The sequence below is a fragment of the Dermacentor albipictus genome, chromosome 6 (genome assembly GCF_038994185.2).
Source record: "Dermacentor albipictus isolate Rhodes 1998 colony chromosome 6, USDA_Dalb.pri_finalv2, whole genome shotgun sequence".
NCBI classification, from domain to species: domain Eukaryota; kingdom Metazoa; phylum Arthropoda; class Arachnida; order Ixodida; family Ixodidae; genus Dermacentor; species Dermacentor albipictus.
The window spans coordinates 1,686,382-1,709,255 of record NC_091826.1 but is presented as its reverse complement, the minus strand read 5'-3'; the positions used below and the strand labels follow the sequence as shown (position 1 = coordinate 1,709,255).

General features: G+C 47.4%; 1 protein-coding gene across 1 annotated transcript in view; it reads right to left on the bottom strand.

Annotated features, from left to right (window-relative positions):
- LOC139060740 (uncharacterized) overlaps positions 1-22,874 on the bottom strand; it is a 49,421-nt gene continuing 26,547 nt past the window's right edge. Inside the window, exon 3 of the mRNA XM_070539807.1 lies at positions 1-117. The gene's annotated coding sequence lies outside the window, so the exon portion shown is untranslated. The remainder of the gene's footprint in view (positions 118-22,874) is intronic.

Genomic DNA, 22,874 nt, shown 5'->3' with positions numbered 1-22,874 from the left:
GAAGGCCTCGAACAAATCTGTCGAAGACGAAGAACCGCTGTCGAACAATTCCTGGCATACGTCGTCGAAAGGTAATCCGTGAGGAAGGACCGCCGGGGAGAAGTTCGCCGTAAACACCTGCGTGAGCAGTAGAAAGCTTGTAAGGGTCACCGCCATCTCGCCGGTTCCACGCCCTACTCCTACTATTTTCATTTGGTTTATTTCTAATGGCTGCCAACAGCCTTGCAGTCTTGGCGACAGCACACTGCATCATATCTATCACATATTTTGCCTAATGGGAGAAGAATAATGGAGAAAACATTTGTTAAGTGATTAATGTACAGTAGACAAGCAAAGAAGCGATGGCAAAGCTGACTGCGAATAATAGGACTATACACAATCACACACAAATAAAAAAAGATTACTGCTCGGAAACATATATAGCCTGCAGTCGTGATATTGGGCGCCCCTAAACGAACTTCAGGATAAAGCGTGCGCAGAGCCAGCGTCACGAGAGATGCGAAAGCGCAAGAAGGTGAGGGCAGCGTCGAGCGCGGTCACCTCGCGCAACTTGGCGTAGCATGTGGCGATGTCTTTCACGCAGCCTGCCAATGTTAGTTCACAACTATAAAGCCGCCTATAACTATATAAACTATAAAATCTCTGGATCCGGACAGGCAGCCATTGGAATCTGAACCTGGCAACGTTTAACGCGAGAACGTTATCTAGTGAGTCGTGTCTAGCAGTGCTATTGGAGGAATTAGCGGGCACTAAATGGGATATATAGGGCTCAGGGAGGTTAGGAGGACAAATGAAGCATGTACAGTGCTAAAAAGTGGGCCCGTCCTATGCTACCGGGGCTTAGCGGAAAGACGAGAACTAAGAGTCGGATTCCTGATTAATAAGGATATAGCTGGTAACATATAGGAATTCTATAGCATTGACGAGAGGGTGGCAGATCAGGTTGTGAAACTTCATAAGAAGTACAAATTGAAGGTCGTACAGGTCCACGCGCCTACATCTAGGCATGATGACCAGCAAGTCGAAAGCTTCTTTGAAGACGTGGAATCCGCGATGGGTAAAGTGAAAACAAAATACACAATACTGATGGGCGACTTCAATGTCAGGGTAGGCAAGAAGCAGGCTGGAGACAAGTCAGTGGGAGAATATGGCATAGGTTATAAGAATAGCATTAAAACTTCTTTCTGGGCGAGTTGGTGCATACTTGACATAAAACTGTTTACAGCGCAAACACATGCAACCACAAAGTAAGGGACAGGACACAAGCGCTGACTGTCAACTAACATTTATTAACGGAAGACGGGTGCCTTATATAAGGGGAAAGGCAGAAGCGAAAGGGGAAGGGAATAATACAATCGGGGAAAATGATGATGCGCACCGATAAACGAACATGCCAGCAGTCAACGCATACAGGCGCGAAGAAACAAGAAAACGATGAAACTAGACAAACACTAACAAAAAGACGAGGGATACTAAGATACAGTGAAATCAGAAAGCAGCCGCTTCCAAAAATTGAAGCTCTGCCGCAAAAAGCGATACAGAAGGGGTGCTTACGCACTTGCTGCCATATTTGTGTATGTAGAACGTTTCCAAACTGACGCGCGCCGTCTCGTCGGCACTCTTCCCGAGAATCTTCGTCTCTCCCAAACGAGCCTCGCAACCTGTGCATCCAATTACATGCGCGACCAAATGTGCGTACTTGTCCTTTAAGTTGCTTAAATTTCGGGCATGTTCCCCCAAGCGTTCATTAATGCAGCGGCCGGTTTGGCCGACATAAGCCTTTCCACACTTCAAGGGAATGGCGTAGACCACTCCTTTGGAACACTTGATGAACGGCTTCTCATGTTTTGCTAATAGCAGAGGTAGTAGCCTAAACGCATTTTTTACAGCCAAGACCCACAAACCAGATATTCCATTCCGGACTATCGTTAGTGAAGAAGGTTCGTGGCAAATAAACGTTAGTCGGTTTTTGCAAAAGCATCTCAAAACACTTGCTTTGGATGATCCGTTCTTAACAAAGAAATCTACGGATGTCGCGCCGTTTATTGAGAGCACAGACAACATTGGCTTTGGTTTTTCTGTAGATGTACAGGACTTGTTTTATTCTGTGCCTCAGGATCAGCTTTTGTTGGCTGTTAGAGAATGCGTAGAAGCAAACGGCGAAGTGTCATTCCGGAACTCAACAGGCTTGTCAGTAGATAATTTTATATCTTTGTTGCAGTTTTACCTCAAATCTACTTTTATTGTTTATGACAACCTGCCTTTTTTGCAGCGCAACGGTATCTGCATTGGGTCCTGCGTGGCTCCAATTCTTTGCGATATTTTTTTAGCAAAGGTAGATAGATTTTTAGATAGGTCGTTTTGGGGGGGGTTCGTTTTAAAGGTTTTTAGATACGTAGATGACTTTTTAGTGCTTTTAAAAAAGCAGACGGCCTTCACCTACCTCTCTACAGTAGGTGAAGTTTTAAACGCATTTGACAAGCATGCACTTGGGCTAAATTTTACCCACGAACTACCTGACGCAAATGCCTTACAGTTTTTAGACCTGAGACTAACCTTTGATGAAAACCACGTTTGCTGGGGCTACTTCCCTCGCGCAAAAAAGGACTTGCTGCCATATGATTCAGCGCATTCCAAAACTGTAAAAAGAGCTATAGCGTCGCACTGTTTGGAATCGTCTCTTCAGAAGTCGTGCCCGCACCTGATGCAGACAAGTTTTGAGAATCAGGCCAGCCGACTTGTGGCGGCGGGATTCCCCCATTCGGTTTTGATTGCGGTGTCTGAGACCCTCCTTCAGAAGCTAAAACTGGGAACACGAGTAAAAGATGACCGTCGGAAGACCGACAAGCCTTTGGTTGTGCCGTACCTGCACAAGACTTCGCACAGTCTTAAGAAGGTAGCCAACAGGCATGGTGTTTCCGTTGTTTTTTCGGCACCCAACAAGCTGGCGCAGTTATGCCCACGCATCTGCAACTCTAAAAAAAGAGGTTGCCAGCTAAAACATGAGAAGCCGTTCATCAAGTGTTCCAAAGGAGTGGTCTACGCCATTCCCTTGAAGTGTGGAAAGGCTTATGTCGGCCAAACCGGCCGCTGCATTAATGAACGCTTGGGGGAACATGCCCGAAATTTAAGCAACTTAAAGGACAAGTACGCACATTTGGTCGCGCATGTAATTGGATGCACAGGTTGCGAGGCTCGTTTGGGAGAGACGAAGATTCTCGGGAAGATCGAGTGCCGACGAGACGGCGCGCGTCAGTTTGGAAACGTTCTACATACACAAATATGGCAGCAAGTGCGTAAGCACCCCTTCTGTATCGCTTTTTGCGGCAGAGCTTCAATTTTTGGAAGCGGCTGCTTTCTGATTTCACTGTATCTTAGTATCCCTCGTCTTTTTGTTAGTGTTTGTCTAGTTTCATCGTTTTCTTGTTTCTTCGCGCCTGTATGCGTTGACTGCTGGCATGTTCGTTTATCGGCGCGCATCATCATTTTCCCCGATTGTATTATTCCCTTCCCCTTTCGCTTCTGCCTTTCCCCTTATATAAGGCACCCGTCTTCCGTTAATAAATGTTAGTTGACAGTCAGCGCTTGTGTCCTGTCCCTTACTTTGTGGTTGCATGTGTTTGCGCTGTAAACAGTTTTATGTCAAATATAAGAATAGCAGGGGCGAGTTATTAGTAGAGTTTGCAGAACGGAATAATTCGCGAAATATGAATACCTTCTTCCGCAAGCCGGATAAACGAAAGTGGACGTGGAGGAGCCCGAATGGCGAGACTAGAATTGAAATACCCTTCATACCCTGCGCTAACCCTGGCATCATAGAAGATGTGGACGTGCTCTGCAAGGTGCGCTGCAGTGACCATAGGATGGTAAGAACTCGAATTAGCCTAGACTTGAGGAGGGAAAGGAAGAAACTGGTACATAAGAAGCCGATCAATGAGTTAGCGGTAAGAGGAAAAATGGAGGAATTCCGGATCAAGCTACAGAACAGGTATTCGGCTTCAACTCAGGAAGAGGACCTGATTGTTGAAGCAATGAAAGACAATCTTATGGACATCATTAAGGAGCGTGCAATAGAACTCGGTGGCAACTTCGTTAGACAGAATACCGGTAAGCTATCGCAGGAGACGGATAATCTGATTAAGAAAACCTATGTATGAAAGCCTCTAACCCTACAGCTAGAATAGAACTGGCCAAACTTTCCAAGTTAATCAACAAGCGTAAGGTAGCTGACATAAGAAAGTATAATATGCATAAAATTGAGCATGCTCTCAGCAATGGTGGAAGCCTGAAAGCAGTGAAGAAACTAGGAATAGGCAAGAATCAGATGTATGCGCTAAGAGACAAAGCCGGCAATATCATTACTAATATGGATGAGATAGTTCAAGTGGCTGAAGAGTTCTATAGAGAATTAGACAGTTCCAGTGGCACCCCCGACGATAATGGAAGAGGGATTAGTCTAGAGGAATTTGACATCCCACGAGTAACGCCGGAAGAAGTAAAGAAAGCCTTGGGAGAGAGTGAGAGAAAAAAATGCAGAGAAAGGCAGGGAGGTTAACCAGAGGTAGTTACGGTTGGCTACCCTGCATAGAGGGAAGGCTTAAGAGGGATAAAAAGAGAAACAGAGTGGGAGGGGGAGATAGAAAGAAAGGGAGACAAGCACGAACAAAGCGCGTACACTACAGAGCAGTAGGGGGCGGCAATCTCAGAGTCTGTCGTGAAGCCCCGTAGACCGCAAGAACCTTAATAGCGCGAGCAGGGCCTTCAACGCAGATGTTCTTTCGGAGCATTGGCCTAAAACTTTGGGAGCTGTGCAAAGGGGGAAGGCAGCTGGGGAGGATCACGTAAGAGCAGATTTGTTGAAGGATATTGGGCAGATTGTTCTAGAAAAACTGGCCACCCTGTATACGCAATGCCGCATGACCTCGAGCGTACCGGAATCTTGGACGATCGCCAACATAATCGTAATCTATATGAAAGGGGACGATGGAGACTTGAAAAATTATAGACCGATCAGCTTACTGCCCGTTGCCTACAAAGTATTTACTAAGGTAATCGCAAATAGAATCAGGAACTTCTTAGACTTCTGTCAACCAAAGAACCAGGCAGGATTCCGTAAAGACTACTTAACAATAGATCATATTCACACTATCAATCAGGTGATAGAGAAATGTCCGGAATATAACCAATCCTAATATATAGCTTTCAATGATTACGAGAAAGCGTTTGATTCAGCCGAAACCTCTGCAGTCATGCAGGCATTACGGGTCAGGGTGTAGACGAGCCGTATGTAAACATACTGAAAGATATCTATAGCGCCTTCACAGCCACCGCAGTCCTCCATAAAGAAAGCAACAAAATCCCACTAAAGAAGGGCGTCGGGCAGGGAGATACGATCTCTCCATTGCTATTCACAGCGTGTTTACTGGAGGTATTCAGAGACCTGGATTGGCAAGAATTGAGGATAAGAGTTAATGTAGAATACCTTAGTAACTTGCGATTGGCCTGTGATGTTGCCTTGCTTAGAGAGAGAGAGAAAGGCAAAGGAAAGACAGGGAGGTTAACCCGAGATTATCTCCGGTTGGCTAACCTGTACTGGGGGAGGGGCAAGGGGATGCAATAGGTGTGAGAGAGAGAAGGATAAAAAAAAATGGCTGTGGCTTAGGTAAGGTTAAGCCCAGGATGCGAAGCATACTAGCCTTTATTTTAGTTGTTGAACCACTGTTTAGCTTGGTGAACTGCTGTTGCTTGGCTATATTTGGTTCGGCTAGACGAAGAAACAACTCATGCGTTACTCTGCTTCGCCTTGGACGCCCCGCATTGGACGCGGTGAGCGTCGAGCAACGCAGCGTTCGGCGCGGCAACGAAATGTGCGCCTGAGCAAGCGACGCACGCCTGAGCCTTAGAAACAGCTCGTTTCTAAGGCAGCACCGCATTCAGTAGAGGCGCTTTTGTACCGCTTTGAAGCATCGTAGTCGTGGCTCAGTGGTAGCGTCTCCGTCTCACACTCCGGAGACCCTGGTTCGATTCCCACCCAGCCCATCTTGCAAGAGCTGGGCCAAAGCCACTTCTCCTCTGTCGTGACGTCACGGTGTCACGTGGTATTCAAGGCGACACCGCCGCGCCTGTGGAGCTGGGTTGAGCCCTCGTAATATGCTTCGCATAAAAAAGAAAAACTGAAACACACACCTTGCTTAGTAGCTCGGGGGACCAGTGGCAGTGCATGCTCACTGACCTGGAAAGGCAAAGTAGAAGCGTGAGTCTAAAAATTAATGTGCAGAAAACTGAAGTAATGTTTAACAGCTTTGGAAGAGAACAGCAGTTTACGATAGGTAGCGAGACACTGGAGCTGGTAAGGGAATACATCCATTTAGGACAGGTAGTGACCGCGGATCCGGATCATGAGACTGAAATAATCAGAAGAATAAGAATGGGCTGGGGTGCGCTTGGCAAGCATTCTCAGATTATGAACAGGAGGTTGCCATTATCCCTCAAAAGAAAAGTATATAACAGCTGTGTCTTACCTGTCTTACCAGTACTCACGTACGGGACAGAAACCTGTACGCTTGCGAAAAGGGTTCTACTTAAATTGAGGACGACGCAACGAGCTATGGAAAGAAGAATGATGGGTGTGACGTTAAGGGATAAGAAGAGAGCAGATTGGATGAGGCAACAAACGCGAGTTAATTACATCTTAGTTGAAATCGCGAAAAAGAAATGAGCATGGAGAGGGCATGTAATGAGAAGGGAAGATAACCGATGGCCATCAAGAGTTACGGACTGGATTCCAAGAGAAGGCAGGCGTATAAGGGGGCGGCAGGAAGTTAGGTGGGCGGATGAGATTAGGGACAACATGGCCACAATTACACATGGCTGGGGTAGTTGGAGAAGTATGGGAGAGGCCTGTATCCTGCAGTGGGCGTAGCCAGGCTGATGATGATGATGATGATGATGATGATGATGATAAACCGGCGTCGGCCAGTGCACTTGTCGTATACCCAAATTTGCGCTGCACTTTTTCACCTTAATAGCTGTAATAAAAGTGGCGCACAGTTCCAAACAATTGATGCACACTCTATAGCCGTGAACAGTAGAGAGCACGAATACATTGATTTCTACGAAACTTTTTTTATTAACCTTGATAATACACCAAGGGATCGTAGGGCCATGTTAACAATATATTCGACACATGTGGAGAAAAATAGAGCTTGCTGTCTATTTCAACTCCGAGATCCCTTACATGCGATACAAGTAGTATCCCTACCGCGAAAGTCAATAATTCAACTTGACTGTTTCAAGCTTCCTAGTGAACGACATTACTGTATTTATTTTCAGGTTCAAATTAAGCCTGTTTAATCAACACTATTTTTCAATAGAACTGGTGTCACGTTGCATAACCAATGGCAGTCATGTGAGCTTACCATTCTGCAATACAGTATCAAGTCATCAGCAACAGTTAGAGCTCAGCATGATCAATACTCGACGGCGAAGCGTTTACAAACACTGCGAAGAGCACTGGTCCAGGTTTAAAACCCTGAGGCACTCCAGAAGAAGACACGAAGTGATGAGAATCCAAAATTTTAGCCCCGTTCTGGCGATTTTATAGGTAGCTAGCAAAGCACTATAAATTACGCGGACGTAACCCGTGCGCCTTCAATTTAAACTACAGCACCTTGTGAGAAACGGCGTCAAATTATTTGTTCATGTCCAAATACACTGTGTCAATCTGACCTCGGTATAATACTGTTGGTTTGCTACAGCCAAGAAAAATACATAAGTTTGTTTCTACCGATCTTCCTTTCCGAAAAACTGTGTTGCACGGGCGATAACTTTTGCTTCAAGTAAAGACTTAAGTATACCCATAAGTTTCGAAAAGCAACAAAGAAGGAAAACAGAACGACAATAACTGATATGACAGGAGGTCTTAGAGTTAGTTACCGCGATAACCAATGCGAATTTCCATCGAGACGGAAAAAACGCGAGTTTAAACAAGTATGTTAGCACTGGAACGAAAGTATTAGTGCTGCCATTGAATATAAAGTTAGGGACTCTGTTACCACCCGCAGTGATCTTGCATTAGAATACTCCGTCTTCTGTTGGCGGTTAATATTCTAAGCAATCAGCATTATTCATGGTAGCAGGAATGGTTGCGAGAAACTTCGACCAAAAAGTTCAACAAATACCTCGCAATACCTCCTGTGGCCTGGAGGAAAGATTATCTTTGAAATTTCACTACTTTCACATTTATTTTATCTTTTCCCTTCGCTGTGGCATAGCACCACATGCGACTGGGATCCTCACTCATGTTTACCCCAAGACTCTCTTGATAAAGAGCTTCATCACTAGCGAGCAATTTTCTCACTATGCCTCTGCAAATGGCGAATGTACCTGTACCAGTCTTCACAATCTAGACATATCTACAGATTACGATACATCTGTTTCTTTCTCAAATAATACTGTAAGTCCGCGAAAAACCACGATGGAAATCTGGGTTTCAGCGATGAATAAATTTTGTCATAGCGTCTTGCACAGTTGAAGTAAGCAGCTGAGCGCAAGGCTCAACATCCGTTGCATTGAAAAGTGAACCCCCGTCATATCAGTCATAGCCGTTCAGATTGCTGTACAATGACCAGCCCGCGCATACTTGCGCTTCAGGGACGTTTTGACACGAGACAGACACTAAACGGCGGGTGATATTTATCTACCTGAACCAATGCGTTACGCGTTTAACAGACGTCAAAAACTGCCGTATTTGATATTATTAAATCTAAGGTATTACCAGCACAGTTTCTTATTTTATTATACCGCTGAAGCCGATATTCAAGCTGACGAAAACAATCGGACATTGTGCAGTAAAGAGTAATTAACGCAGGAAGTTGGGCTAGTTCGTGTTGATGCCGTTGCTGTGACATACCAATGGAAAAGGTGGGGCAGCACAGTGCGCTCTATCCTGTCCCACCTTTTTCCGTTGTTCGCGCCAGTAACCATGTCACAGCAACTGCAGTATAAAACCGTCACACAGTAGGCTGGTTGACCAGTCAACGCTGGGCCGATTTGAGTCCCCGTAAATATGGATATCATACTTGATAAAGTCATGCTTTTTGTCTAAATCAGCAAAATGTTCAGCGAAAACGGTGATATCCAAATTAGGAGGAAAGTAGTAACAAGGCTGACAGCAGGGCAAGTTCCTTTACGCTGTGGGTGAAAAACCACGAGTTGGCACGTTCGGTGTTTCTTCCATCCATGCGTGTTCAATTTGCGCGGCTTTTTGCTGCGAGGCAAATAGTAGCTCCCAACTAGATAGTTGATACCACCACACATTGGAACTTGAACCCACCATTCTATGTAAATGCATATAATATGGCACGACAAGCTATGAGGACCGTCCCTACACCGTCTTTAATCTTGTTCTCGTAATTGTGGAGCCTTCTCAATAATCGCTAGAAAAATAAGCCCGACTCCAACAGGAAGCACTGAGCCAAGTTTCAGTCAGACAAGCAATGTCATCTATAACGCTTTCGGGAAAGAGGTATCAGTTGTTCGTCTTACTCCTGTAGCGTTCGGGTAACAATGCCCAGCCGTCCACCCGGCAACTGACCGGCCTCCCAAGTGTAGCGCGCGTAGGCTTGTGCTTGGTGCACGAGTAGCTCGCTGCTATCGAGGCGAACGGAACAAGCAGCGCTTGGCGACGCTGCATCCTTGACCTTGGGCTCGGCCTGAATCCGCCGTTGCGCAAGTGTCGTCCCCTCTCTTGTTTACGCGGCGCCGACACGCCACTGCACCTGCCGACGCTGCTGCTGCCAGCCCCGGTGGCTAAATATACTGCACTGCGCCACGGGGAGCTTCGGCCCGGAGTGGCGCTGTCCCTGAGCCGCGAGCACGTACACATGAATATGAATATATCTTTATTTCCAATAGATTGGGGGAGACAGGGAAGCAAAGCTGCAAGTGCAGCTTGAAAAAACACCCTGCCCCCTATGACCACAAGACATGGGCAGCGCGGAGCTGCCGCGTGTTTTTAACAAAAAAAAAATATACACAGTTTTGCAAGAATGCATAAAAAGTGAGTAGTTGTGCGTAAAGAAGCTACAAAACGTTTCACATATGACAGACAAAAAATATATACACATATATATGTAATATAAATGTGAACAAAAAGCTGTAAAACTCATTTAATCTGCACTTCTGAAATAGCTGGCCATATAAACATTAATATTAGTCACACTGAATTAGTCGAGAAAATTCTGATGGGGTAAGGGCATATATATCAATGCCAGATTTGCTGTAAGCATTTAAAAGCCTTGGTAAGTTGTTTTTTAGCATTTGTGAGCTGTAATTAGTCCTAAAATGGTGCACAGTCCAGGGTTCTGTGTTTCTTGTGAAACTTGAGGGGACACGTTCTTCTAAGCATGATAATTTAACAAGGGATAGATCGTTTTTCCTGTTCATGTAATAAAACTTCTGCAAAAGTCGACGCCTATAGATTTCGTGAGCTGTGATAATTTTAAACTTGTCAAATAAATGCTCGGTGTGCCGTGCATGGGGTGTCGTGGGGAATGCCGCGCGCTGGGAAAATTTTGCCGGCCTTACGTGTTCGGGGGAATCACGTGCGTGGCTGGCCTACGGGCAGGGAACGTTAAATCGGGCCATGGGCGAACAAGCGTGCACTAGGCAGGTGGACATCTTCAGAAAAGCTCGGTGGCACTGGCACCTGTAAATCAGAATCCGCCTTCTTTTAAACACACAAGTTGGGCGTCCCCCGGGCAATAAGGGACTTCAACAGTTAACCCCCAACGCCGAGCTGTACTCATCGTGGGAGGTTGTACGAGTATTCCCAATGGCGAGTCAAAACTCGTCGAGCCTGAGGTTGTGCTGCTCCCGCAGGCCAAAACGAGTTACGGTCGGTAATTCGTTTTCGGTTCACATTTCAACGGCATACAGAGGTACAAGTCCCGAAAAAAGGTGTAATCAAGCATCCGAAATGAAGTAATACATTTTCGGAACCAGAATGACATAGAAAATGTCATCGCCGCATAAAAAAAAGCGCAGTTTCGCCCGAAAGGCGAAGCTTTGATTACGATAGCAAAGAGAGAGAGAGAAGAAACGGGAAGGCAGGGAGGTTAACCATATGGGTAGATCCGGTTTGCTACCCTACGCTGGGGAGAAAAGGGAGGGGGAGGTAAAGTGATAGCAAAGTAGGGATAAAGAAAGGAAGGAGCATAGACATACAATCACAGTCAAATACTGTCACCGAATACCGTCACCACACAGCACAGTAGCACTTGCAGCACTACAAACATCTGCTTAGGCTACAGCCGCTTGTCCAATTCTGTTGCCCTTAAAAACTGCAACAGTGCCCTATTTTAGAATGCCAACGTCACAAGCCATCGCAGCGGAGGGCGATAGCAAAATACGAAGCAAGGTTATCGGCCGTGTGAACTTGTAAACGTTCGCTTGCTGACTAAATTATGTATATTGTAGCGAGCATCTGTCACTTCCCCGCGGTGGGGGTCATTGCTCCCTGCTCTTTCTTGAAAGGAAAGCGGCTGGGGGGCGCCACCACTGTCACTCGGCAGACCTGCTTTTACGTTTGAATAAAGCCAGTCGGCTCTCTGTTCTCAAGCTGTCAAAACGTGTATGCACTACACATCAGATGGACCCAGGTCGCTCTTAACTCGGATATGCTCCTGACTCGAAGCTTTACCTCGTTTTTCCTTAGCACCCGACTCCGCTTGTTTTCGCAGAGCACATTTTCCCACTGTGTTCCTCGTTCAGGTACCCCATCCACCATTTATGCGGCAGCTGCCAACTCTTTGGTTAGCCTCCGCACGGTTCGCCCCGACATCGACGTAGTTTCAACTCCACTCCAAGAGTTAGTAGACATCCTCACCCCAGGCCTCCCCCCGCATTGCCATCTGTATGACCTGTCCATTCACAGGCCAAACTGGATGCTCATCACGGCCAGTTTCCTCGACGCTAGGCGTGCCACTTTCATGTATCGCCTGGCGCGAGGGTGCCTGCCGTTGGGCTACACGCCCTTCACAGCCATCCCGGTTCGTGGAGTGTGCCCGTTCTGTGGCGCTCGTGAGGACACGGTTCATGCGTTTGCGCAGTGTTTGCTTCCTGCAGCTCTTCTCCGTAGGATTGCTAGTCTTTTTAATCTCCCAGGCATTCCTTATCAGACAGTCCGATTTTTGCACCCTTTGCCTAATCAGGCGGTCAACCAGTTCGTGCTTCTCCTCGCTGAGTGCTCCTACCAAGTTTGGTTGGCACGCCGCGATGCAGTTTTCGGGGGGAGGGCGCCGGGCCTTCATGAAGTGCTTGCGAAAGCACGGAAGGAGGTCTGGTTCCATCTCACCCGGGAGCGGCACCGCTTGGGCGAGAAGATGTTTCTCGAAGTGTGGGCCCGTCCTGCGGTGATTTTTGATGAGTCAGGCGGGAAGCTTTCCATTAAGTTATGATGCATGCTCCTAAGGTCGCTCGACTCGGCCGTGTGCGCCAGTCGATCTACGGGGTCTTGTTTGGTTCAGTGGAACCCAGAGCTAGAACCGGTGGCGGCGCACCCTTGGTTGGTCGCGCTGCTCCGCGGACGGCTTTGGTGCTCTGCATAGTTGTATGCCTTGGCCTCTTTTGCGCCGAGGCAGTCCGAGGGTCAGTCAGGCTCGAGTCCTGTACGACCAACACGGCTGTTTGTGTGTTGCGTGCGGTAACTTTGTGTTGCTGCACCACAACAGCCCCCTTGTCCGGGAAGGACCGTTGGCCCGAACCAAGTCCCCCCACCCAGTCAACCCGGATTGTGGGGGAGAACCGGGGTCAACGTATCAGATGAAGATGGGTTGATGAGATATGTATGCTCATGGACGCGGTGCCTTCAAAGGTGCCAAGCCCTCTTCCCATCTGACAACGGTTCCTCGCCTCCGCTATACCGAGCTCCCAACAAGTGGTGACACGGGACATTTACGTTTTTTTTTTTCGAACACTAGCCGTGGACGACGCTGATCCCACTCCCGCTGACAGAGATGACGCCGTGATTACGTCTCCTGTCACCACCGCAGAGCTTCAGCTTCCCAGGATTTTTAACCCAAGAATCCCTGAGTTTGGTTTATGCAAGTAGAGGCCCGTTTTCAATTCCGGCGCATCACTTTACAGACAGCAATGTACCTGCACGTCGTCGCCGTGCTACCCACCGACATCACCGATGCCGTAAACGACTCGCTAGCGGGTACGCTTTCGGCCACAGCATACGGCGACCTGAAACGCAAGATCATCGAGCCATCGCAAGAGAGTAAACTCCAACAGCTCCTCTTCGAGGAACTCGGCGACCAACGACCGTCTCCTGCACCGGTTGCGTCAGTTACTGGGTGAGCACTCCGCAAACGAGAGCCAGCTTCCAATTCTGCGCGAACTGTTCTTGCAACGCCTCCCACAGTCCACACGCATGGTGCTGGCGGGTCCCGACGAAACATGTCTCGAGAGGTTAGCTGCACTCGCTGACCGTTTATTTATTTATTTATTTATTTATTTATTTATTTATTTATTTATTTATTTATTTATTTATTTATTTTTACATACTGCAGCCCATCATCGGCTGTAGCAGAAGTGGCGCTAATATCATATGTCAATTGTACACAAAAAGTTGGTCAGGGAAATGAACAAACATTTACAGGCAATGCATTCCAACGTTCAATCGTTCAGAGGAAAAAAAAACTATGTTTATTCATGTTAGTTCTAGGTCGCAGTGGCAAAAGGTTTAGGTTGTGAGAACTGCGGGGGCGGGAAGGTTCAGCAAATCTAACGTATTTACCTAACCGGGCACAGCGTGGAGATTTAATTAAGGGGTGCAGGAACTTTATGCTTTCGTTGCGGCGACGTGTTGCCAGAGTGGCTAAGTTGAGATTAAAGAGGTTAGCAGAAGGTGAAAATGCGGCACAGCTTCGCCGCTGCGAGAGTCTCAAAGCCTGCAGCCCGACTGTCGCGCTTGGAGGAAGCATTCGACCGTCTTACCAGTGCAATGTAGAAGCTGACGATGGATGGCAACACTGGCGACCAACTTCGACGCAACCATCCGCCTTCACAATCTCGCAGCGCACCTAGATACTCGCCGTGGCAGTTGTGTTGGTACCACCGTCGCATTCGCCAACAAAGCAAGCCGCTGCACCCAGCCCTGTTCGTGGACGCGAAGCGCACCAGCCAGTGGCCGGCATGCGGCACTCGCGCAAGCCGCCTCTTCTTCGTAGTCGACAGCATCACCCACCTGCTCGTCGACAACGGAGCCAAAATTTCTATCGTTCCCACCACTGCCGCAGATCGCCAACGCAGCAAGTCCACACCCATGCTCCACGCAGTGAACACAACTACCAGCGCGTCGTATGGCCTGCGGTCAATAACGCTAGACGTCGGACTCCGGCGCTTGCGCAGATAGGTGTTTGTGATCGCCAACGTCCGCTATGCCATACTAGGAGCGGACTTCCTCAGCCATTACAATCTAGATGTGAGTGTGCGCGATCGGCGCCTAAAGGATAACGTCACATCCCTTGATGTACCTGGCCTGCAGTCCAACCTCACCTCATGTTGCATCCGTTGTTAGGGTCGGCGTGCAGGGGTACTGCTCTGCAAAGCTATTTCAGCCCGCTGCACGTGTTTCGATCCACCCGCGGTGGGGTCGCCCTTCAGAGAACCAGCGAGGACAGTGCTAACCGACCACGAACTTACTTCAGAGAACTGCGGACTACGGCAGCAAAAAGAATCACCCCCCCCCCCCCCCAAAAGAAAAGTGTGCTTTGCGGTGCGGAGGCCCCAGGATTCGTAACAGTCTGCTGACACACGTGGCGACTACAGGAGAAAGACAACTCTGGAATTTAGAGGCGCCGGCTGGTGTCGGGCGTGACCACCTGGCTACGGGGACGCAAGACAATGGACACCACGACGGCCGCATTGCGAAGGTCAGCTCCGAGTGCTGCGAAGGTCGTCTGCCCTCGGAGGGGGGGGGGGGGGGGGCAGTGAAAGTGCGTACGTGTGTGTGTGAGCCCTCCTCCTCCAAAAAGCCGGGTAGTCTACGATGACGTCGAACGATGACGTCAAACGGAGTGTTTATAAGCAGCTGTTTGTCGCTGCTACAGGGTGCTCGTCGTCGTGCTCGTCAGTGTGCTCGTCGTTGTGTTCAGTGCTCGTCAATGTACTCGTGAGCTGTGCGCTCGTATGCTGTATGCTTCGTTTGGCGGGCTCCATTTGGGAGTCACGCTAGACTGTGTAAATATATCACTTGTTTAAAATGTAAATACTGTAAATAAACCATGTACGCCCAGTTCCTCTCTCGTTCCTCTCTACGACCTATAACTTCTTCAACTGGTGGCAGCGGCGAGATCGTCTGACAGCTCCTACAACTGGTAACAGCGGTGGGATCGTCCGACAACTCTAATACCGTACACTTTGGCCGGTCTCAACGTACGACAAGATACTTGCTCAGTACCCGCAACTCACGAAGCCCCGAAACGATGCGCTACCTGTGAAACACAAGGTAACGCATCATATCACCACCACTGGCCCACCTGACGCCGCACGACCACGGAGGCTCGCTGGACGGAGGTTGGAAGTCGCCCGCCGTGAGTTCGAACACATGTGTCACGGTGCGGCATTATTCGATTCGGCGAAGCTCCGGTCAATGGGTGCCAAATGGGTAGTGGTAATACGAACCGACAAGCCAAACGGTTATTGCCGGCCACTAGGGCAAGCGGCCGAAAAGGGTCAAAAGCAGGTTTAGGGATTATTGTCTTTTTGTCGTCGGCGTGACTGTTATGCCCCGACAGTTTTTTGTAGGATCCCCTGTGTATTCTCTGCCCCGCGCGTGCATTGAGGAGCTTACAAAGAAGGCTGGGGTGCGAATACTCCGAAGTATGGGGTGTCTGTGGAATCCTGTGTCCACGAAGTGCTGACAGCGTATGTGGTGCCTCTGTACAATCCCGTGTCCACGAATTGCTGCCAGTGTATGTGTACCGACAACGCCGTATGGCAACACCACCTAGATTTTGCAAAGCCTCCGCATCACCTCCTCGCCCAGCACCTACGTCACTGCTAAGAGATTGTCGAGCTACCGCGACGGCTACCGCCTCAGCGTATTGACATGGCGCCACCTAGGAGCAGGCTGCCTAACTAGCAGAACGTAGTAGCAGTTCCCATTCAAAGATGTTATTGCCGGCTATGGCGGCACGTTGACTTGGCTCTTACAAGGCCATTCTCTCGTGGCTTCGGCTAGTACGCATCAAAGCCATTTTTCTTTATTTTCGCCACGCTTATATTACCTATGTTACACTTAAAAAAAATTGCCGAGGAAACTTTGTACTATGTCTTGCATATTTGTTGCGAATTCATGCTGCAACAATGTTTTATGTTGAAATTTATTTGCGCTTCAATGCTCACGTTGGACTATATCCTGCGTTTGTTGGGAACATTAAGACAAGCAGTAAGCACATGGTACGCACATGGCTGACGCAGCTGACGTGACTGTGGACACTATTTCGCGGATGAGCCGGAGACCTGAGCAAGCTGTTTCAACTGTGAAGGCTTCAGTTACATGATGGAACGTGTATATCCTCAGTTCGGAAATGCCTGGCAGTTGCTGCGCCCCAAACTGCAGATCGAACTATGGCGATAGTCCGAGCAGCGCGAGTGTCCGTGTCTATAGGTGTCCTCCTGAGGAGACACAAAGGGCAGCGTGGACAAAGGCTATATCTCGTGAAAACTTCGCGCCTACGAAGCACACAGTGTTAAGGATCGCTTTTTGTTCTGCTTTTCAGAATGCGTGTGTTAAATTTACGTGCTTCGTGCCACATTTTTTCTGTAACTTACTTGGGAAAGCAGAACCTTTTATTATTACGTTGCTTGCCGAGTTTTGCTTCTCAGTTATTTAGCTTGCCGAATTGTGTGTGCCTGTCCCCTAAGCATGACTGACCCCCGTTTCACTTTGTTTTTAGGTGTGTGAAAAACACATTGAGAAGAGTGACTTCGTCACGGTCGCACCGTATACGGACTTGAAGACTGGAGAAGTTATTGAAGTGCCGCTGGAGCGTGCTAGCCATAAGCCAACTGCTGTGCCCAGTCTTTTTCCCGGCTGCCCGAAATATATGTCTCAACCAAAGCGAACGCAGGAAGCTCCTGCAGAAAAGAAAGCTCGACTCGAAGCAGCATCGGTGCGAAAAGCAATAGAGCTTTCTGTTGCTGCGCAAGAAGAAGATCGCAGGAACAAAATTAGCAGTTTTGACGAACTTTGTTGTGCCCTTCCCACACTAAAGACTTCAAACTTCTGGACTGTGATCACTAGACAGTCAAGGGTTTTGTTTCTTGACCTCTCCCTCGACTGTGCTCCCGCAGTGCGCTCGTCATTGGGGGTGTTAGAGGATATGTCTGTTCAGGAGTTCCTCGGAGGGTACCGTCTTCACAAACTTGGAGATGTCTGCGTGCCATCAGAATTAAAGGATTTAAGGGAGCTTGATCAAGTGCTGCAATCTGTGGAAAAGCTGCAAAGTTGTTGCGCTGATAACAGTGAAAAAGAAAAGGAACACCAGCTACTTTCAACTGTGATGATGCTCCTGGATGAAATGAGCAAGGAATACGAGCTCCAAGAACGTCATGGATGGAACTTCGAGGTAGTAAAATTTGTGGGAAGCCAAGTCGAGCTTGTGTTGAGAAATACGCCGCGATATCCACCAGATGTGCTTGTGTTTTCAGGTCTGCTGTATACCATTTCTCCACATGCGTACAAGTTCATCAGAAGTTCTCTTAAAGTTAAGCTGCCAACCCAGACACCATTCGACGCATACGTTCGTCATACCACTTGAATCCGGCTCTTGAGCAGCAAGATTTTTGTTTTTTGAACTATGCTAAAACTGTCTTGCAAGCATTGGCCGAGCGTGAGCGCACTGTAATATTAATGATGGATGAGATCCATCTTCAAACCAATTTTGAATACAAAGCGGGCTACGTTACAGGTGCCGCAGCCAATAGTCCCAATTCAGCTAAAACAGCGTACGTGAAGAAGTAAAACGAAGGACACCGACCAACATAGAAGTGCTAAAAAATGAAAAAATCTAAAAGACGTTTTTTAGCACTTCTATTTTTTAGCACTTCTGTGTTGGTCGGTGTTCTTCGTTTTACTTCTTCAATGCTTCATCCCGACCAGACGGGCTTCCGTCGAACCCTCGATTTCAAACAGCGTACGTGTTCATGTTGCAGAGCCTTTTGTCGAGCAACAAGGATCTGTTTCACATTTTACCAGTCGCACAGATCGATGCAAAAGCATTGCATAAATTTTTGCTAAAGCTCATCATTGACCTTGAGTCACTTGGTTTCAAGGTACTAGCACTTGTTTCAGACAATAATGCTATAAACCGAAAAGCCATGACATCTTTTGCTAGCCCCCCTAAAGCCAGTATTGTTTACCCACATCCAGCCGATTCCTCTCGTCCATAGTTATTTATTTTGGACCCTGTACACCTTCTTAAGTCGATCAGGAACAACTGGCTAAACCAGAGAAATAGTGGAAAGTGCGTGTATTACCCTGATCCAAGCAGCAATGACCCAAAGCCACCTATTCTTACTGCATCATTTAAATCTTTGCCTGATTTAGATGACGCTGAGCAGAATAACCTTTTAAAGCTGGCACCAACGCTTTCACTAAAAGCACTAAACCCATCAACTATAGAGCGTCAGAACGGTAAGCTGGCTCTCAGAATATTTAACGAATCAACAGTTTTCTGCATTGCAATGCTCCACAGTGCAACATGCCAAAGGAACGGCAGATTTCATTAACACCATTTTGACATGGTGGCGAATAGTAATTGTAAAGACACCGAGAAAGGGTCAACGCTTACGCGATGAAACACAGTATCCGATTGTGTCAACAACGTGTCCACAGCTGGAATTTTTGAGAAAAATAACAGCTTGGCTAGACTACTGGGCTAGCCTCAAGCACGATGGCGGCCACTTGACGAAAGAAACGCAGTTGGCTTGTGGCCACACGAGCCACGCTCTGCATGATATTTCTGCATACTGCCTGGGAGAGCTAGGATTTCAGTATGTGCTCCTTGGAAAATTTCAAACAGATTGCCTTGAAGACAGGTTTGGGAAGTACCGCCAGCTATCTGGTGCCCAATACCACATCTCGATCAGGCACATCTGGGAATCTGAGAACAAACTTAGGCTTCAAAAAGCACTGGACCTGCGTGACCTGGACGTTACTGCCCAGCCCATCCCTACCATAAGTGTTGATTCACTTCGTGGGCAGTTCAACATAGCAGTGACCGATGCTGATGTCGCTAAATAACCGTCAATGATTCCCGCTGTTACATATGTTGCTGTGCACATGTATGCACAGCATATGCACCAGCATATGTTGCTGGTATTGTGCACATGTGACAATGAAAACGCTCATGTGCTTGTCCTGCAAAGAAAACCTTATACTGGAGAATACCAGTTTGGACCACCAAGACACACTTCTCATTGCAGGTATGACATGAGGAGGACTGAAGTTTCCGTGTGCTGTTTTAGTGAATGCTGTGCTTTGTACAGAAATAGTTTTTGATAAATTGAGGAGTGAGGAGTTGCCGTCGAAATTTCTTGCTCTCCCAAATCAGAAAGAGGCCCTTGTAGCTCTTGTGTCAACCGTTCTGCATGATTCTGGAGGCCTTGATGACCTTGGTGCCTGTAATTCTGGGCACTCCCAAGAAAATGTCATGCACCATATTTTGAGTGCAGCTGCCAACACGCTGTTGAATAATTTGTGTAAAACCAAAAATGACAAAACTGTTATATATAGGAAGCGTAAATTGCAAACTCTATAAAGAGCTGAAAATTGATGTCCGTATGGTTTACTGGCAACTGTTTTTCAGTAGTGATAGTTTCTTGTAGATCTAATTACATGATTGTGATAGCTCTGTATTAAGCCATTTTATATTTTGTTCACGCTCTTTTTATATTATGCCACTGCTGCATATAACACTGTATTTGGTGAGAACTTGTGTTCCAAAATATATCGCTTTTGCATGATGGACATGTATATGTAAATATCTATGCTTGTTGCTGTTTGACGCACTGTGGTGGTCAACAAATTGTACTTTTTTTTCTGTGCTTGAGGTATATATCTCACCATGTCACACAACTTGCTGACGGCTGCCTTGTGTGTATGTGTGAAGCGCTGAAATAAACTCTTCATTCCCTGTATTCATTGCACATCTTTTTGAAGTCTTTCAGGTTTGTTTTGAGATATTATGCAGCATGAAGTACCTATAGATCAACACATGAGGGAAGCTAACAGTCACCACAACCGAGGAAAGTATAGGGGGTAAGGAAGTGGTGGTAAACAATAGGAAGTGAATATGTTAATCATTTCGTGGCTGCAAGGTAAATGACTAGTTATAATAAAAAAGAAACGACATGCCGCAGGATGGATCTGAGGCCACGACCTCTGAATGGATTTGTTATGAATTAGTTGCTGTAAGGCTAACAAATGGGCTTTTTGCTTCCCAAGCTTTGTTTAAAAAATAATTTCAGGGAGAAAAAGAGCAAGCACGAATACTAAGTTCGCCGTTCAGTAAATGACAAAGGCCTGCGGCTTCTCATGCCTGAATTAGCCTAAAAACCATGTGACGTACTCCTGAGGGGTACATCTATTAATAGGGACACTTTAAGTAACTGTAAGCCGGCACAAAACATGCGGTATCTTTGAAAATAGGTCCTCTGATGGCAGGTGAGAGAAACCGTGTCGGGTGAAGCTGACTTCCAGGCCGATCCCTTGTGCGTGACGTCACGGACGCGTGCGGAGGCCTTGAGCTTATCTAGGTGGTGTTGCGTATGGCCGGCGGCCGCCGTTTCTCCTACGTTTATGAACGGACAATGGAGGCCCGGTACGGACTCAAGGGAGTGCGTGTGTGGTGCAATACGAGTGTGCGAACTCTATCAGCAGTGCGGAAGCACCCGTTCCCTCACCCCTAATTAAAAGGGGCGCAGCAAAGTTTACCTTGGCCAGTATACAATTGGGTGAACTTGATTGGATCGTTACCAATATCTGCCGTCCTCCAACCCAAGGCACTAGGGAAAAGAGAAGTTATTTAGGCGCAGGTTTTAGACCGAGCTAGGCAGTCTAGAAGCTGAGCCTACAGTCTGCTGAGAAGCGTCAAGGAGCTCGTGCCGTCCAGTATCGCCTGGGCCGCCTAGCCGCGTCTGAACGGCGAGTTACTAGTTGGCGTAGGAGACGACAAACCAACGTCTGCAACGGAGCTCACGGTAGTTCCCCTCAAGTTAGCAAAACCTGCTCGAGGGAAGACGTCAGACCTAAAATCCCGAGAAACCCAGTCGAGCAATCGCATCCACCGCAACGATATCGGCTTACCAGCGTTCTTCGGGAAAGCTCTGCCGTCGACTCCACGCTTTATGGACTTGCTGCTGCTGCCCAGCCTTGCGTATGCCATCATTTGTTTTCTTTTGAACTCTGTTTAGTAGACCACCGTTAAGTGTGTGTTTGTGTAGTGTTAATTTCTATGTTTACTGTTAAGTGTTCGTTGTATTTTTTTGTATTCATCATTGATCTAGATTAAGTGCATGTGTGTTAGTGTTCTTGTGTTTTCTGTGTTTCTTTTAATATTTGTGTCATTGTCAGCCGATATATATTTTTTTACTGTCTTTCTTCCGACTCTGACTCTTTCGCTGAGTTCGCTTGAATACAGAACGACCAACTGGCTTGTATACCCGTCGACGACTCCGTGCTGACGGCGAACGGGTGACAAGCCGTGACAACATGCTTCAGCTCGGCGTCAATTGTCCTTCCTCTAGCAATTGCTCTTCACCTCTCCATCTTGTTCCAAAGCAGGACAGTGCGGCCTTGTGGTGGTTACCGAGCTTTGAATGCCGTCACTACTATGGATCAATATCCCCTTCCCCATATACATGACTTCGGCGTTAGTCTCGAAGGAACCAAAATATACGGCAATATCGTTTTGATGAGCGCCTACCACGAAGTTCTTGCCGAACCCAGCGACATTCCGAAGATAGCAATCACTACTCTATTTGGCCTACTTGAGTTTGTCCGTATGCTTTACGGTTTGGAGAACGCGGCACGAGCTTTTCAAAATTTCATGGACGAGGTTACGCATGGGCTGCCGTTCATTTTTCGTCTAGCTTGACGACATTCTCGTCGTCAATACCACCTTCGCCTTCTATTTGAGGGACTGGATGAATACGGCCTGGTCCGGAAGCCCCAGAAATGCATTTTCGGAGTTGAAGCCATGAATTTTCTCGGCCATCACATTTTGCCCCGAGGTATCAAGCCACTGGAATCACTGGTGTGGGCAGTCGAGGACTTCCCCGCTCCATCCTCCTTCCGAAAGGTGCGCAAGTTTCTGGGGCTCATAAATTTTCACAGGCGCTTCATATCATCCTGTGCGCAAGTTCTTCAGCCGCTCACCGACATGCTGCATCGTGATTCCAAAAAAAGCGTCTACCTTCCACTGGTTCTCGGAGCATGAACACTCCTTCGAGGAAGCCAATATATAGAAACCGATCAATTTGATGGACACCTTTTCCACGCGTTGTTAAAGACTTCCTTTGGAATCCTTCTACGAACAGCATCATTCAGCGTCTGAAATGACGACTGAACACTAACTATTTGTCAGATTTGACAATTTTTGGCAGATTGGGGATTCTGGAAAAAAAACTTTAACTGAGGGTATCGTAGAAATTAGCCTGCGGTGCTCATAACACTTCTTCAATAAATAGACGCAAAATTTGAGCTTTGGTCGACTCGGCAACATAAATTTTAATGACAAGAGCAGTGAGGACACACAAGTTTCTCTTGGGTTGTCGAGATTCCGATCCGACGTGAGGCTGTT